At 58.8% G+C, this 15,110-nt stretch overlaps 3 pseudogenes; 1 reads left to right on the top strand and 2 right to left on the bottom strand.

The window, feature by feature from the left end:
- Positions 1 to 4,720: 4,720 nt before the first annotated feature.
- Positions 4,721 to 6,390, top strand: LOC134761098 (putative uncharacterized protein FLJ46235; annotated as a pseudogene).
- LOC134761097 (putative uncharacterized protein FLJ46235) lies at positions 6,248 to 11,891 on the bottom strand (annotated as a pseudogene).
- Positions 11,735 to 14,832, bottom strand: LOC129058304 (putative uncharacterized protein FLJ44672; annotated as a pseudogene).
- Positions 14,833 to 15,110: the final 278 nt, after the last annotated feature.

The raw sequence follows: 15,110 nt of genomic DNA, 5'->3' as shown, positions 1-15,110 counted from the left end.
CTCCTGCCTCAGCCTTCCGGGTAGCTGGGATTACAGGTGCACGCTACCACATCCGGCTAATTTTTGTATTTTTAGTACAGACAGGGCTTCACCATCTTGGCCAGGCTGATTTTGATCTCCTGACATCGTGATCCGCCTGTCTCCACCTCCCAAAGTGCTGGGATTACAGGCGTGAGCCACCATGCCTGGCCAAGGCCTGCTCCTCTTATATACACCCCCCACCCCTGCAGCTGTGCCAGGGGAAAGCTGGGCAGTTTCCCTCCTCTGAGCCCCTGTACATACCATGAAGTGTGGGACCTTCAGAGCTTTTCACTTTTCGGAAAATAGCTCCTGCTGGGGCTACAAGATGGAGTGTGAAGAGGGCCTTGGGCCACAGGGAGGCACCTGTGGAACAGGGGGAGTTCATGCATCCCTTCTTTCCCCAGAGGGGCTGGACTCAGGTGAGTATGGGGGTGGGGGCTCCTGCACTTTGACACAGGCAGCGGGAGGGTTTTCTCCCCATTCCCTCTGCACTCTCAACTTGAGTTGTACTTTTTAAGAAAGTGATTCACCCTGCCTTTGCCCCCTTCCCCAGAACAGAACACGTTGATCACGGGCGATATTTCTTATTGTGCCAAAAAGTTGCCATGACCGTCATTAAACCTGTTTAACACCAAATAATAAGGAAAATAAAATAAAAAATTCGGGCTTGGGGCAGAAACTCACTCCAAATAAGTTACCTACCAAAATATTTATATAATGGTGGAAATATTCCAAAATTTCATATTTTGGGATTTATACACAAAAGATAAAAAAATTAGAGGCCAAGAGGCTGCCGGAAGGGAAAAACGGGGCCTGGAAAGGCCGTTGTGAGGAATGAGCTGGGCCTAAAGAGGCCACTGGCAGGCGGGAGCTGGGCCTGCCGAAGCGGCCGAAAAGCAGGAGCTTGGGAATGGGGAGGCCGCAGTGAGGCGAGAGCTAGCTGGGCATGGAGAGTCTGCCGTGAGGCCAAGAGCGGGCCCGTGCAGGCCTTTGGGAGGCAGGAGGCCGGGCCTGCAAAGGCCGACTGGAGGTCAAGTTCTGGGCCTGAAGAGGCCGCTGAAAGTCAAAACCAGGGCCTGGGAAGTCCGCCGAGAGCCATGAGCTGGGCTGGGCCGAAAGAGGCCACTGGGAGGCAGGAGGAGCTGGGCCTGGAGAGACTGACTTGAGGAAGTGTTTTTTTCTTTTTAAAAAATTTTTATTTTATAGTGGCAAGAAAATTAGCATGAGGTCTACCCTCAACAAAAATTTAAATGTAAAATACAGTGTTGTTCACTATACGAACAATGTTGGGTAGCAGATGCCTAGAAATTTTTCAATTTGCATAACTGAGATTTTATAACCATTGATCAGCAACTTTCCATTTCCCCTTTCCCTGGCCCTTGAAAACCACCGTTTATTCCATTTTTTTTGACCTAATTGACATTTATAGCATGCTTCATACAACTGCAGAATATACATTCTTTTTTTTTCTTCTTCTTCTTCTTCTTCTTCTTATTATACTTTAGGCTCTATGGTACATGTGCGCAACGTGCAGGTAAGTTACATATGTATACATGTGCCATGCTGGTGCGCTGCACCCACCAACTCGTCATCTAGCTTTAGGTATATCTCCCAATGCTATCCATCCACTCTCCCCTCACTCCACAACAGTCCCCAAAGTGTGATGTTCCCCTTCCTGTGTCCATGTGTTCTCATTGTTCAATTCCCACCTATGAGTGAGAATATGCGGTGTTTGGTTTTTTGTTCTTGTGATAGTTTACTGAGAATGATGATTTCCAGTTTCATCCATGTCCCTACAAAGGACGTGAACTCATCATTTTTTATGGCTGCATAGTATTCCATGGTGTATATGTGCCGCATTTTCTTAATCCAGTCTATCATTGTTGGACATTTGGGTTGCTTCCAAGTCTTTGCTATTGTGAATAATGCCGCAATAAATATACGTGTGCATGTGTCTTTATAGCAGCATGGTTTATAGTCCTTTGGGTATATACCCAGTAATGGGATGGCTGGGTCAAATGGAATTTCTAGTTCTAGATCCCTGAGGAATCACCACACTGACTTCCACAAGGGTTGAACTAGTTTACAGTCCCACCAACAGTGTAAAAGTGTTCCCATTTCTCCACATCCTCTCCAGCACCTGTTGTTTCCTGACTTTTTAACGATTGCCATTCTAACTGGTGTGAGATGGTATCTCATTGTGGTTTTGATTTGCATTTCTCTGATGGCCAGTGATGATGAGCATTTTTTCATGTGTTTTTTGGCTGCATAAATGTCTTCTTTTGAGAAGTGTCTGTTCATGTCCTTCGCCCACTTTTTGATGGGGTTGTTTGTTTTTTTCTGGTAAATCTGTTGGAGTTCATGGTAGATTCTGGATATTAGCCCTTTGTCAGATGAGTAGGTTGTGAAAATTTTCTCCCATTTTGTAGGTTGCCTGTTCACTCTGATGGTAGTTTCCTTTGCTGTGCAGAAGCTCTTTAGTTTAATTAGATCCCATTTGTCAATTTTGGCTTTTGTTGCCATTGCTTTTGGTGTTTTAGACATGAAGTCCTTGCCCATGCCTATGTCCTGAATGGTATTGCCTAGGTTTTCTTCTAGGGTTTTTATGGTTTTAGGTCTAACATTTAAGTCTTTAATCCATCTTGAATTGATTTTTGTATAAGGTGTAAGGAAGGGATCCAGTTTCAGCTTTCTACATATGGCTAGCCAGTTTTCCCAGCACCATTTATTAAATAGGGAATCCTTTCCCCATTTCGTGTTTTTGTCAGGTTTGTCAAAGATCAGATAGTTGTAGATATGTGGCATTATTTCTGACGGCTCTGTTCTGTTCCATTGATCTATATCTCTGTTTTGGTACCAGTACCATGCTGTTTTGGTTACTGTAGCCTTGTAGTATAGTTTGAAGTCAGGTAGCGTGATGCCTCCAGCTTTGTTCTTTTGGCTTAGGATTGACTTGGTGATGCGGGCTCTTTTTTGGTTCCATATGAACTATAAAGTAGTTGTTTCCAATTCTGTGAAGAAAGTCATTGGTAACTTGATGGGGATGGCATTGAATCTGTAAATTACCTTGGGAAGGATGGCCATTTTCATGATATTGATTCTTCCTACCCATAAGCATGGAATATTCTTCCATTTGTTTGTATCCTCTTTTATTTCCTTGAGCAGTGGTTTGTAGTTCTCCTTGAAGAGGTCCTTCATGTCCCTTGTAAGTTGGATTCCTAGGTATTTTATTCTCTTTGAAGCAATTGTGAATGGGAGTTCACTCATGATTTGGCTCTCTGTTTGTCTGTTATTGATGTATAAGAATGCTTGTGATTTCTGTACATTGATTTTGTATCCTGAGACTTTGCTGAAGTTGCTTATCAGCTTAAGGAGATTTTGGGCTGAGACAATGGGGTTTTCTAGATATATTATCATGTCATCTGCAAACAGGGACAATTTGACTTCCTCTTTTCCTAATGGAATACCCTTGATTTCCTTCTCTTGCCTAATTGCCCTGGCCAGCACTTCCAAAACTATGTTGAATAGAAGTGGTGAGAGAGGGCATCCCTGTCTTGTGCCAGTTTTCAAAGGGAATGCTTCCAGTTTTTGCCCATTCAGTATGATATTGGCTGTGGGTTTGTCATAAATAGCTCTTATTATTTTGAGATACGACCCATCAATAGCTAATTTATTGAGAGTTTTTAGCATGAAGCGTTGTTGAATTTTGTCAAAGGCCTTTTCTGCATCTATTGAGATAATCACGTGGTTTTTGACTTCGGTTCTGTTTATATGCTGGATTACATTTATTGATTTGCGTATATTGAACCAGCCTTGCATGCCAGGGATGAAGCCCACTTGATCATGGTGGATAAGCTTTTTGATGTGCTGCTGGATTCTGTTTGCCAGTATTTTATTGAGGATTTTTGCATCAATGTTCATCAAGGATATTGGTCTAAAATTCTCTTTTTTTGTTGTGTCTCTGCCAGGCTTTGGTATCAGGATGATGCTGGCCTCATAAAATGAATTAGGGGAAGAGCCTCGCTCTTTTGCCCAGGCTGGAGTGCAGTGGCGCTATCTCGGCTCACTGCAAGCTCCGCCTCCCGGGTTCACGCCATTCTCCTGCCTCAGCCTCCCTAGTAGCTGGGACTACAGGCGCCCGCTACCGCACCCGGCTAATTTTTTGTATTTTTAGTAGAAACGGGGTTTCACCATTTTAGCCGGGATGGTCTCGATCTCCTGACCTCATGATCCGCCCGCCTCGACCTCCCAAAGTGCTGGGATTACAGGCGTGAGCCACCACGACCGGCCTTGACTTGAGGAAGTTTTGCACCTGGAGAGGCTGCCGAGAGGACAGAGCTGGGCCCGGGCAGGCTGACTTGCAGCTCTTCCAGGCCCACTTCCAGGCCAACTTGAGGATGACTTGGGTCTGCAGAGGCTGCCGGGAGGCCGGAGCTGGCCCTGGAGAGACCGACTCAAGGGCAGTCTGGGCCTGCAGAGGCCGCCAGGAGGAAGAGCTGGGCCTGGAGAGGCCGACTGGAGGAAGTCCAGTGCCTGGAGCGGATGCAAAGGAGCAAACGCTAGGCCGCGAAATGCCACCGTGACGTCCCAGCTTGGCGTCCGGGAGGCAGGAGCTGGGCCTGCTGAGGCCGCCCCAAGGTGGGAGCCTGGCCCGAGGAGGCCACGGCGCCAGGCAACAGGTGGGCCTGGAGGGCCCACTGTGAGGTAGAGGCCGGGCCTGTAGAGGCCAACGGCAGGCAGGAGCTGGCACCGGAGGGGCCCTCATTGAGGACGCGTTGCGCCTGGAGAGGCCGCCGGGAGGCCAGAGCTGGGCCTGGAGAGGCCGACTTCAGGACGATTTGGGCCTGCAGAGGCCGCTGGGAGGCCCAAGCTGGGCCTAGAGGAGCCCACCAACAGGACACCGTTTGGGGCCTGGAGACGGTTTCGGAGGGCAGGAGCTGAGCCTGGCGAGGCCACCGTGAGGCCTGAGCTGGGCCTGGGGAGCTTGGCTTCAGGAAGTTGTGGGCCTACCAGGGCTGCCGGGAGCTGGGCGGGAGCTGAGTCCAAAGAGGTTGTTGGGAGGCTGGAGTCGGGCCTGGAGACGCAGCCGGGAGGAAGAACTGGGCCCAGAGAGGATGCCGGGAGCCTGCAAGTGGGTCTGGAGAGGCCGACTTGAGGAGGCCCAGCCTCTGCCTCCCTCATGGCAGCCTCTGCAGGCCCAGCTGTTCCTCCTGGCTGCGTCTCCCAGCCCAGCTCCTGACTCCCAGCAAGCAAGCTCTTTTGGCTCAGCTCCTGCTGGCGTTTGTAGGCCCCGAAGTTTCTGCAGCCAAGCTCTTCAGGCCCACGTCCTGCCTCCCGGTGGCCTGTACAGGCCCAGCTCTGGCTGGAGAAGAGCCTCTGCAGGCCCCGCTGTTGCCTCCCAGGGGCCTCTCCAGACCCAGCTGTCGTCCCACGGTGGCCTCCCGGGACCAAGTCCCTGCCTGCCTCCCGGCAGCCTGTGTGCAGCCCAGCTCCTCCCTCACGGTGGCCTGTTCAGGCCCAACTCATGCCTCTGGCACCCTGCCCAGTGGTGTCAGCCCCTGCCTCACACTGGCCTCTCTCACGCTGAGAGAGGTCCTCCATCACGCTGGCCTGTTGAGGCCCAGCTCACGACTCTGGTGGCCTCTCCAGGCCCAGCCCCTGCCTCGCGGAGGCCCTCCAGAGGCCAAGCTCATGCGTCACGGCGGCCTCTCCCGGCCTGGCGTTTGCTCCCTTGCATGCGCTCCAGACCCTGCACTTCCTCCAGTCAGCCTCTCCAGGCCCAGGTCTTCCTCCCAGCGGCCTCTACAGGCCCAAGTCGTCCTCAAGTTGGCCACCCCAGGCCTGGAGAGGCCGCCAGGAGGCAGGACAGGACGACTTGACGACAGTCTGGGCCTGCAGAGGCCACGGGGAGGAAGAGCTGGGCCTGGAGAGGCCGACTGGAGGAAGTGCAGGGCCTGGAGCGCATGCAAAGGAGCAAACACCAGGCCGGGAGAGGCCGCCATGACGCATGAGCTTGGCCTCCGGAGGGCCTCGGCGAGGCAGGGGCTGGGCCTGCGGAGGCCGCCCTGAGGCGGGAGCCTGGCCCGAGGAGGCCACAGCGAGGCAACAGGTGGGCCGGGAGGGCCCACTGTTGAGGTAGAGGCTGGGCCTCTAGAAGCCGCCAGCCAACAGGCAGGGGCTGGGCCTGGAGAGGCCACCAGAGTCATGAGCTGGGCCTCAACAAGCTAGCGTGAGGGAGGACCTCTCTCAGCGTGAGAGAGGTCCTCTGAGAGGGGTCCTCTCTCACGCTGAGAGAGGTCCTTTCTCACGCTGAAAGAGGTCCTCTCTCACGCTGAGAGAGGTCCTCTGACAGGTCCTCTCTCACGCTGAGGTCCTCTTTCACACTGAGAAGTCCTACCGTGAGAGAGGACCTCTCTCAGCGTGAAAGAGGCCAGTGTGAGGCAGGGGCTCACGCCTCTGGGCAGGGTGCCAGAGGCATGAGTTGGGCCTCAACAGGCCAGCGTGAGAGAGGTCCTCTGAGAGGGGTCCTCTCTCACGGTGAGAGAGGTCCCTTCTCACGCTGAAAGAGGTCCTCTCTCACACTGAGAGGTCCTCTAACACATCCTCTCTCACACTGAGAGAGGCCAGTGTGAGGCAGGGGCCCACGCCTCTGGGCAGGGTGCCAGAGACATGAATTGGGCCTCAACAGGCCAGCGTGAGGGAGGACCTCTCTCAGTGTGAGAGAGATCCTCTGAGAGGGGTCCTCTCTCAGCGTGAGAGGTCCTCTGAGAGGGCACTCTCTCACGCTGAGAGAGGTCCTCTCACAGGTCCTCTCTCACGCTGAGATCCTCTCTCACACTGAGAGAAGTCCTAGCGTGAGAGAGGCCAGTGTGAGGCAGGGGCTCACGCCTCTGGGCAGGGTGCCAGAGGCATGAGTTGGGCCTCAACAGGCCAGCGTGAGAGAGGCCCTCTGAGAGGGGTCCTCTCTCACACTGAGAGGTCCTCTTAGAGGGGTCCTCTCTCACGCTGAGAGAGGTCCTCTGAGAGGGGTCCTCTCTCACGCTGAGGGAGGTCCTCTGAGAGGGGTCCTCTCTCACGCTGAGAGAGGTCCCTTCTCACGCTGAAAGAGGTCCTCTCTCACACTGAGAGGTCCTCTAACACATCCTCTCTCACACTGAGAGAGGCCAGTGTGAGGCAGGGGCCCACGCCTCTGGGCAGGGTGCCAGAGACATGAATTGGGCCTCAACAGGCCAGCGTGAGGGAGGACCTCTCTCAGCGTGAGAGAGATCCTCTGAGAGGGGTCCTCTCTCAGCGTGAGAGGTCCTCTGAGAGGGCACTCTCTCACGCTGAGAGAGGTCCTCTCACAGGTCCTCTCTCACGCTGAGATCCTCTCTCACACTGAGAGAAGTCCTAGCGTGAGAGAGGCCAGTGTGAGGCAGGGGCTCACGCCTCTGGGCAGGGTGCCAAAAGCATGAGTTGGGCCTCAACAGGCCACCATGAGGGAGGAGCTGGGCCGCTCGCAGGATGCCGGGAGGCAGGCAGGGAGTTGGCCCCGGGAGGCCGCCGTGGGTCGAGAGCCGGGCCTGGAGAGGCCCCTGGGGAGGCAAGAGCGGGGCCTGCAGAGGCTGTTCTCCAGCCAGGACTGGGCCAGTTCAGGCACCGGGAGGCAGGAGGTGGGCCTGAAGAGCTTGGCTGGAGAAAGTTCGGGGCCTACAAAGGCCAGCGGAAGCTGGGCAGGAGCTGAGCCAAAAGAGCTTGCTTGCTGGGAGGCCGGAGCTGGGCCTGGAGAGGCCGACTTCAGGATGACCTGGGCCTGCAGAGGTTGCCGGGAGGCCCAAGCTGGGCCAGGAGGAGCCCACCGACCCGACGCCGTTTGGAGCCTGGAGACGCCGTCGGAGGGCAGGAGCTGAGCCTGGAGAGGCCACCGTGAGGCCTGAGCTGGGCCTGGGGAGCTTGGCTTCAGGAAGTTGTGGGCCTACCAGGGCCGCCGGGAGCTGGGCGGGAGCTGAGTCCAAAGAGGTTGTTGGGAGGCCGGAATCGGGCCTGGAGACGCAGCCGGGAGGAAGAACTGGGCCCAGAGAGGATGCCGGGAGGCTGCAAGTGGGTCTGGAGAGGCCGACTTGAGGAGGCCCAGCCTCTGCCTCCCTCATGGTGGCCTCTGCAGGCCCAGCTGTTCCTCCTGGCTGCGTCTCCCAGCCCAGCTCCTGACTCCCAGCAAGGAAGCTCTTTTGGCTCAGCTCCTGCTGGCGTTTGTAGGCCCCGAAGTTTCTGCAGCCAAGCTCTTCAGGCCCACGTCCTGCCTCCCGGTGGCCTGTACAGGCCCAGCTCTGGCTGGAGAAGAGCCTCTGCAGGCCCCGCTGTTGCCTCCCAGGGGCCTCTTCAGACCCAGCTGTCGCCCCACGGCGGCCTCCCGGGACCAAGTCCCTGCCTGCCTCCTGGCAGCCCGCGTGCAGCCCAGCTCCTCCCTCACGGTGGCCTGTTCAGGCCCAACTCATGCCTCTGGCACCCTGCCTAGAGGCGTGAGCCCCTGCCTCACACTGCCCTCTCTCACGCTGAGAGAGGTCCTCCATCACGCTGGCCTGTTGAGGCCCAGCTCATGACTCTGGTGGCCTCTCCAGGCCCAGCCCCTGCCTCGCCGAGGCCCTCCAGAGGCCAAGCTCATGCGTCACGGCGGCCTCTCCCGGCCTGGTGTTTGCTCCCTTGCATGCGCTCCAGACCCTGCACTTCCTCCAGTCGGCCTCTCCAGGCCCAGCTCTTCCTCCCAGCCGCCTCTACAGGCCCAAGTCGTCCTCAAGTTGGCCACCCCGGGCCTGCAGAGGCCGCTGGGAGGCAGGACAGGCCGACTTGATGACAGTCTGGGCCTGCAGAGGCTGCCAGGAGGCAGGACAGGCCGACTTGATGACAGTCTGGGCCTGTAGAGGCTGCCGGGAGGAAGAGCTGGGCCTGGAGAGGCCGACTGGAGGAAGTGCAGGGCCTGGAGCACTTGCAAAGGAGCAAACGCCAGGCTGGGAGAGGCCGCCGTGACGTATGAGCTTGGCCTCCGGAGGGCCTCCGCGAGGCAGGAGCTGGGCCTGTGGAGGCCGTCCCGAGGCGGGAGCCTGGCCCAAGGAGGCCACGGCGAGGCAAGAGATGGGCCTGGAGGGCCCACTGTTGAGGTAGAGGCTGGGCCTCTAGAAGCCGCCAGCCAACAGGCAGGGACTGGGCCTGGAGAGGCCACCAGAGTCATGAGCTGGGCCTCAACAAGCTAGCGTGAGGGAGGACCTCTCTCAGCGTGAGAGACGCCAGTGTGAGGCAGGGGCTCACGCCTCTGGGCAGGGTGCCAGAGGCATGAGTTGCGCCTCAACAGGCCAGCGTGAGAGAGGCCCTCTGAGAGGGGTCCTCTCTCACGCTGAGAGGTCCTCTGAGAGGGGTCCTCTCTCACGCTGAGAGGTCCTCTGAGAGGGGTCCTCTCTCATGCTGAGAGAGGTCCTCTGAGAGGGGTCCTCTCTCACACTGAGAGAGATCCCTTCTCACGCTGAAAGAGGTCCTCTCTCACGCTGAGAGGTCCTCTAACATGTCCTCTCTCACGCTGAGAGAGGTGGTCTCTCACGCTGAGAAAAGTCCTAGCGTGAGAGAGGACCTCAGCGTGAGCGAGGCCAGTGTGTGGCAGGGGCTCACGCCTCTGGGCAGGGTGCCAGAGGCATGAATTGGGCCTCAACAGGCCAGCGTGAGGGAGGTCCTCTGAGAGAGGTCCTCTCTCACACTGAGAGAGGTCCTCTCACAGGTCCTCTCTCACGCTGAGGTCCTCTCTCACGCTGAGGTCCTCTCTCACGCTGAGAGAAGTCCTTGCGTGAGAGAGGACCTCTCTCACTGTAAGAGAGGCCAGTGTGAGGCAGGGGCTCACGCCTCTGGGCAGGGTGCCAGAGGCATGAATTGGGCCTCAACAGGCCAGTGTGAGGGAGGACCTCTCTCAGTGTGAGAGAGGTCCTCTGAGAAGAGTCCTCTCTCAGCGTGAGAGAGGTCCTCTGAGAGGGTCCTTTCTCATGCTGAGAGGGGTCCTCTCTCACCCTGAGAGAGGTCCTCTCACAGGTCCTCTCTCATGCTGAGAGAGGTCCTCTCACAGGTCCTCTCTCACGCTAAGAGAAGTCCTAGCGTGAGAGAGGCCAGTGTGAGGCAGGGGCTCACGCCTCTGGGCAGGGTGCCAAAGGCATGAGTTGGGCCTCAACAGGCCACCATGAGGGAGGAGCTGGGCCACTCGCAGGCTGCCGGGAGGCAGGCAGGGAGTTGGCCCCGGGAGGCCGCCGTGGGTCGAGAGCCGGGCCTGGAGAGGCCCCTGGGAGGCAAGAGCGGGGCCTGCAGAAGCTGTTCTTCAGCCAGAACTGGGCCAGTTCAGGCACCGGGAGGCAGGAGGTGGGCCCGAAGAGCTTGGCTGGAGAAAGTTCGGGGCCTACAAAGGCCAGTGGGAGCTGGGCAGGAGCTGAGCCAAAAGAGCTTGCTTGCTGGGAGGCCGGAGCTGGGCCTGGAGAGGCCGACTTCAGGACGACCTGGGCCTGCAGAGGTTGCCGGGAGGCCCAAGCTGGGCCAGGAGGAGCCCACCGACCCGACGCCGTTTGGAGCCTGGAGACGCCGTCGGAGGGCAGGAGCTGAGCCTGGAGAGGCCACCGTGAGGCCTGAGCTGGGCCTGGGGAGCTTGGCTTCAGGAAGTTGTGGGCCTACCAGGGCCGCCGGGAGCTGCGCAGGAGCTGAGTCCAAAGAGGTTGTTGGGAGGCCGGAGTTTGGCCTGGAGACGCAGCCGGGAGGAAGAACTGGGCCCAGAGAGGATGCCGGGAGCCTGCAAGTGGGTCTGGAGAGGCCGACTTGAGGAGGCCCAGCCTCTGCCTCCCTCATCGCAGCCTCTGCAGGCCCAGCTGTTCCTCCTGGCTGCGTCTCCCAGCCCAGCTCCTGACTCCCAGCAAGGAAGCTCTTTTGGCTCAGCTCCTGCTGGCGTTTGTAGGCCCCGAAGTTTCTGCAGCCAAGCTCTTCAGGCCCATGTCCTGCCTCCCGGTGGCCTGTACAGGCCCACCTCTGGCTGGAGAGGAGCCTCTGCAGGCCCTGCTGTTGCCTCCCAGGGGCCTCTCCAGACCCAGCTGTCGCCCCACGGCGGCCTCCCGGGACCAAGTCCCTGCCTGCCTCCTGGCAGCCCGTGTGCAGCCCAGCTCCTCCCTCACGGTGGCCTGTTCAGGCCCAACTCATGCCTCTGGCACCCTGCCCAGAGGCGTGAGCCCCTGCCTCACACTGGCCTCTCTCACGCTGAGAGAGGTCCTCCATCACGCTGGCCTGTTGAGGCCCAGCTCATGACTCTGGTGGCCTCTCCAGGCCCAGCCCCTGCCTCACCGAGGCCCTCCGGAGGCCAAGCTCATGCGTCACGGCGGCCTCTCCCGGCCTGGCGTTTGCTCCCTTGCATGCGCTCCAGACCCTGCACTTCCTCCAGTCAGCCTCTCCAGGCCCAGCTCTTCCTCCCAGCCGCCTCTACAGGCCCAAGTCGTCCTCAAGTTGGCCACCCCAGGCTTGCAGAGTCCGCCGGGAGGCAGGACAGGCCGACTTGACGACAGTCTGGGCCTGCAGAGGCCGCAGGGAGGAAGAGCTGGGCCTGGAGAGGCCGACTGGAGGAAGTGCAGGGCCTGGAGCGCATGCAAAGGAGCAAACGCCAGGCCGGGAGAGGCTGCCGTGACGCCTGAGCTTGGCCTCCAGAGGGCCTCGGCGAGGCAGGAGCTGGGCCTGTGGAGGCCGTCCCGAGGCGGGAGCCTGGCCCGAGGAGGCCACGGCGAGGCAAGAGGTGGGCCTGGAGGGCCCACTGTTGAGGTAGAGGCTGGGCCTCTAGAAGCCGCCAGCCAACAGGCAGGGACTGGACCTGGAGAGGCCACCAGAGTCATGAGCTGGGCCTCAACAAGCTAGCGTGAGGGAGGACCTCTCTCAGCGTGAGAGAGGCCAGTGTGAGGCAGGGGCTCACGCCTCTGGGCAGGGTGCCAGAGGCATGAGTTGGGCCTCAACAGGCCAGCGTGAGAGAGGCCCTCTGAGAGGGGTCCTCTCTCACGCTGAGAGGTCCTCTGAGAGGGGTCCTCTCTCACGCTGAGAGAGGTCCTCTGAGAGGGGTCCTCTCTCACGTTGAGAGAGGTCCATTCTCACGCTGAAAGAGGTCCTCTCTCACGCTGAGAGGTCCTCTAACATGTCCTCTCTCACGCTGAGAGAAGTCCTAGCATGAGAGAGAACCTCAGCGTCAGAGAGGCCAGTGTGAGGCAGGGGCTCACGCCTCTAGGCAGGGTGCCAGAGGCATGAATTGGGCCTCAACAGGCCAGCGTGAGATAGGACCTCTCTCAGTGTGAGAGAGGTCCTCTGAGAGGGGTCCTCTCTCAGCGTGAGAGAGGTCCTCTCTCAGCGTGAGAGAGGTCCTCTCTCAGCGTGAGAGAGGTCCTCTCTCAGCGTGAGAGAGGTCCTCTCTCAGCGTGAGAGAGGTCCTCTGAGATGGTCCTCTCTCACGCTGAGAGGGGTCCTCTCACCCTGAGAGAGGTCCTCTCACAGGTCCTCTCTCACGCTGAGAGAAGTCCTAGCGTGAGAGAGGACCTCTCTCAGCGTGAGAGAGGCCAGTGTGAGGCAGGGGCTCACGCCTCTGGGCAGGGTGCCAAAGGCATGAGTTGGGCCTCAACAGGCCACCATGAGGGAGGAGCTGGGCCGCTCGCAGGCTGCCGGGAGGCAGGCAGGGAGTTGGCCCCGGGAGGCCGCCGTGGGTCGAGAGCCGGGCCTGGAGAGGCCCCTGGGAGGCAAGAGCGGGGCCTGCAGAAGCTGTTCTTCAGCCAGAACTGGGCCAGTTCAGGCACCGGGAGGCAGGAGGTGGGCCTGAAGAGCTTGGCTGGAGAAAGTTCGGGGCCTACAAAGGCCAGCGGGAGCTGGGCAGGAGCTGAGCCAAAAGAGCTTGCTTGCTGGGAGGCCGGAGCTGGGCCTGGAGAGGCCGACTTCAGGACGACCTGGGCCTGCAGAGGTTGCCGGGAGGCCCAAGCTGGGCCAGGAGGAGCCCACCGACCGGACGCCGTTTGGAGCCTGGAGACGCCGTCGGAGGGCAGGAGCTGAGCCTGGAGAGGCCACCGTGAGGCCTGAGCTGGGCCTGGGGAGCTTGGCTTCAGGAAGTTGTGGGCCTACCAGGGCCGCCGGGAGCTGGGCGGGAGCTGAGTCCAAAGAGTTGTTGGGAGGCCGGAGTCGGGCCTGGAGACGCAGCCGGGAGGAAGAACTGGGCCTAGAGAGGACGCCAGGAGGCTGCAAGTGGGTCTGGAGAGGCCAACTTGAGGAGGTTCTGGGCCCGCAGAGGCCGCCGGAAGGGAAAAACTGGGCCTGGAAAGGCCATTGTGAGGAATGAGCCCCATGGGCCTGAAGAGGCCACTGGCAGGCGGGAGCTGGGCCTGCCGAAGCGGCTGAGAGGCAGGAGCTTTGGACTGGGGAGGCCGCAGTGAGGCGAGGGCTAGATGGGCGTGGATAGTCTGCTGTGAGGCAGAGGCTGGGCCTGTGTAGGCCTTCGAGAGGCAGGAGGCCGGGCCTGGAGAGGCTGACTGGAGGTCAAATTCGGGCCTGCAGAGGCCGCCAAAAGTCAAAAGTGGGGCCTGGGAAGGCCACCAGGAGGCATGAGCTGGGCTGGGCTGAAAGAGGCCACTGGGAGGCAGGAGGAGCTGGGTCTGGAGAGGCTGACTCGAGGAACTTTTGCACCCGGAGAGGCCGCCAAGAGGCTGGAGCTGGGCCTGGGGAGGCCGACTTGAGGACGACCTGGGCCTGCAGAGGCCGCCGGGAAGCAGGAGCTGACCCTGGATAGGCCGACTTGACAACAGTCTGGGCCTGCAGAGGCCACTGGGAGGAAAAGCGGGGCCTGGAGAGGCCCACTTGAGGAAGTTCTGGTTCTGGAGATGCTGCCAAAAGGCAAAAGCTGGGCCAGAATGGCCACTGTGAGGCATAAGTTTGCCCTAGAGAGGCCATTGAGGTAGGAGTGGGGCCTGTAGAGGCTGCTGAAAGGCAGGAGCTTGGCCTAGGGGGTTGCGGTGAGGCACATGCTGGGCTGGGAAAATGTGCTGTGAGGCAGAGGTTGAGCCTGTAGATGCTGACGGAAGGCACGAGTTGGGTCTGGAATGGCAGACTTGAGAAAGTTCTCGGTCTAGAGAAGGTGCTGGGATGCAGGAGCTGGGCCTGGAGAGGCCACCAAGGCACGAGCTGTGCCTAAAGAGGCCAATGTTAGGCAGGAGCTGTGCCTCGAGAGGCCGACTTGAGGAAGTTTCGGGCATGGACAGCCTGTCGAGAGGCAGGAGCTGGGCCTGGACAGGTCACGGTGAGGTATGAGCTGGGCCTAATGAGATTAGTGTGAAGCAGGATCTGGGCCTGTTGAGGCTGCTGGGAGGCAGGTAGGACCTTGTTTGGGGAAGGCTTCTGTGAGGCAAAAGCTGGGCCTGGAGAGGCCATTGTCACGCAGGAGCTGGGCCTGTCCAGGCCATTGGGAGGCAAAAGGTGGGCCTGGAAAGCTTGACTTGAGGCAGTTTTGGGCCTACAAAGGCCACTAGGAGCTGGGCAGGAGCTGAGCCAAAAGAGGTTGTTCTGAGGCAGGAGTTGGACCTCCAGACACAGTCAGAAGAAAGAGCACGGCCTGTAGAGGCCACCTGGGGGCAGCAGCTGGGCCTGGAGATGCCAACGAAAGGCAGGAGCTGGGCCTTGAGAGGCCGACTTGTGGACATTTTGGCCCTGGATTTTGTGGCCTGGACTTGAGGACATTTGGGCCTCCTGCAAAGAGGCAGGAGCTGGGACTAAAGAGGCCATTGTAAGGCAGGAGCTGGGCCTGTACGGGCTGCCCGGAGTCAGAAGATGGGCCTCAAGAGGCCACTGTACAACAGGAGCTGGGTCTTGGAAGGTGGCCGTGAGGCAAAAGCTGGCCCTTGGGAGGCCAACGAGTGGCAGGAGCTGGGCCTGGTGAGGTCGACTTGAGAAAGTTCAGGGCCTGGAGAGAAGCCTGGGAGGCAGGAACTGGGTCTAAAGAGGCCATTGTAACGATGGAGCTGTGCCTGTGGAGGCTGTTGTGAGGCAGTAGCCTCATCTGCGGAGACTGCTGTGAGGTAGGGTATGGGCCT

Source organism: Pongo abelii, chromosome 2, assembly GCF_028885655.2.
Source record: "Pongo abelii isolate AG06213 chromosome 2, NHGRI_mPonAbe1-v2.0_pri, whole genome shotgun sequence".
Taxonomy (NCBI): Eukaryota; Metazoa; Chordata; class Mammalia; order Primates; family Hominidae; genus Pongo; species Pongo abelii.
Note: the sequence above shows the minus strand (reverse complement) of the source record. Positions and strands in the feature narration are given on the sequence as shown.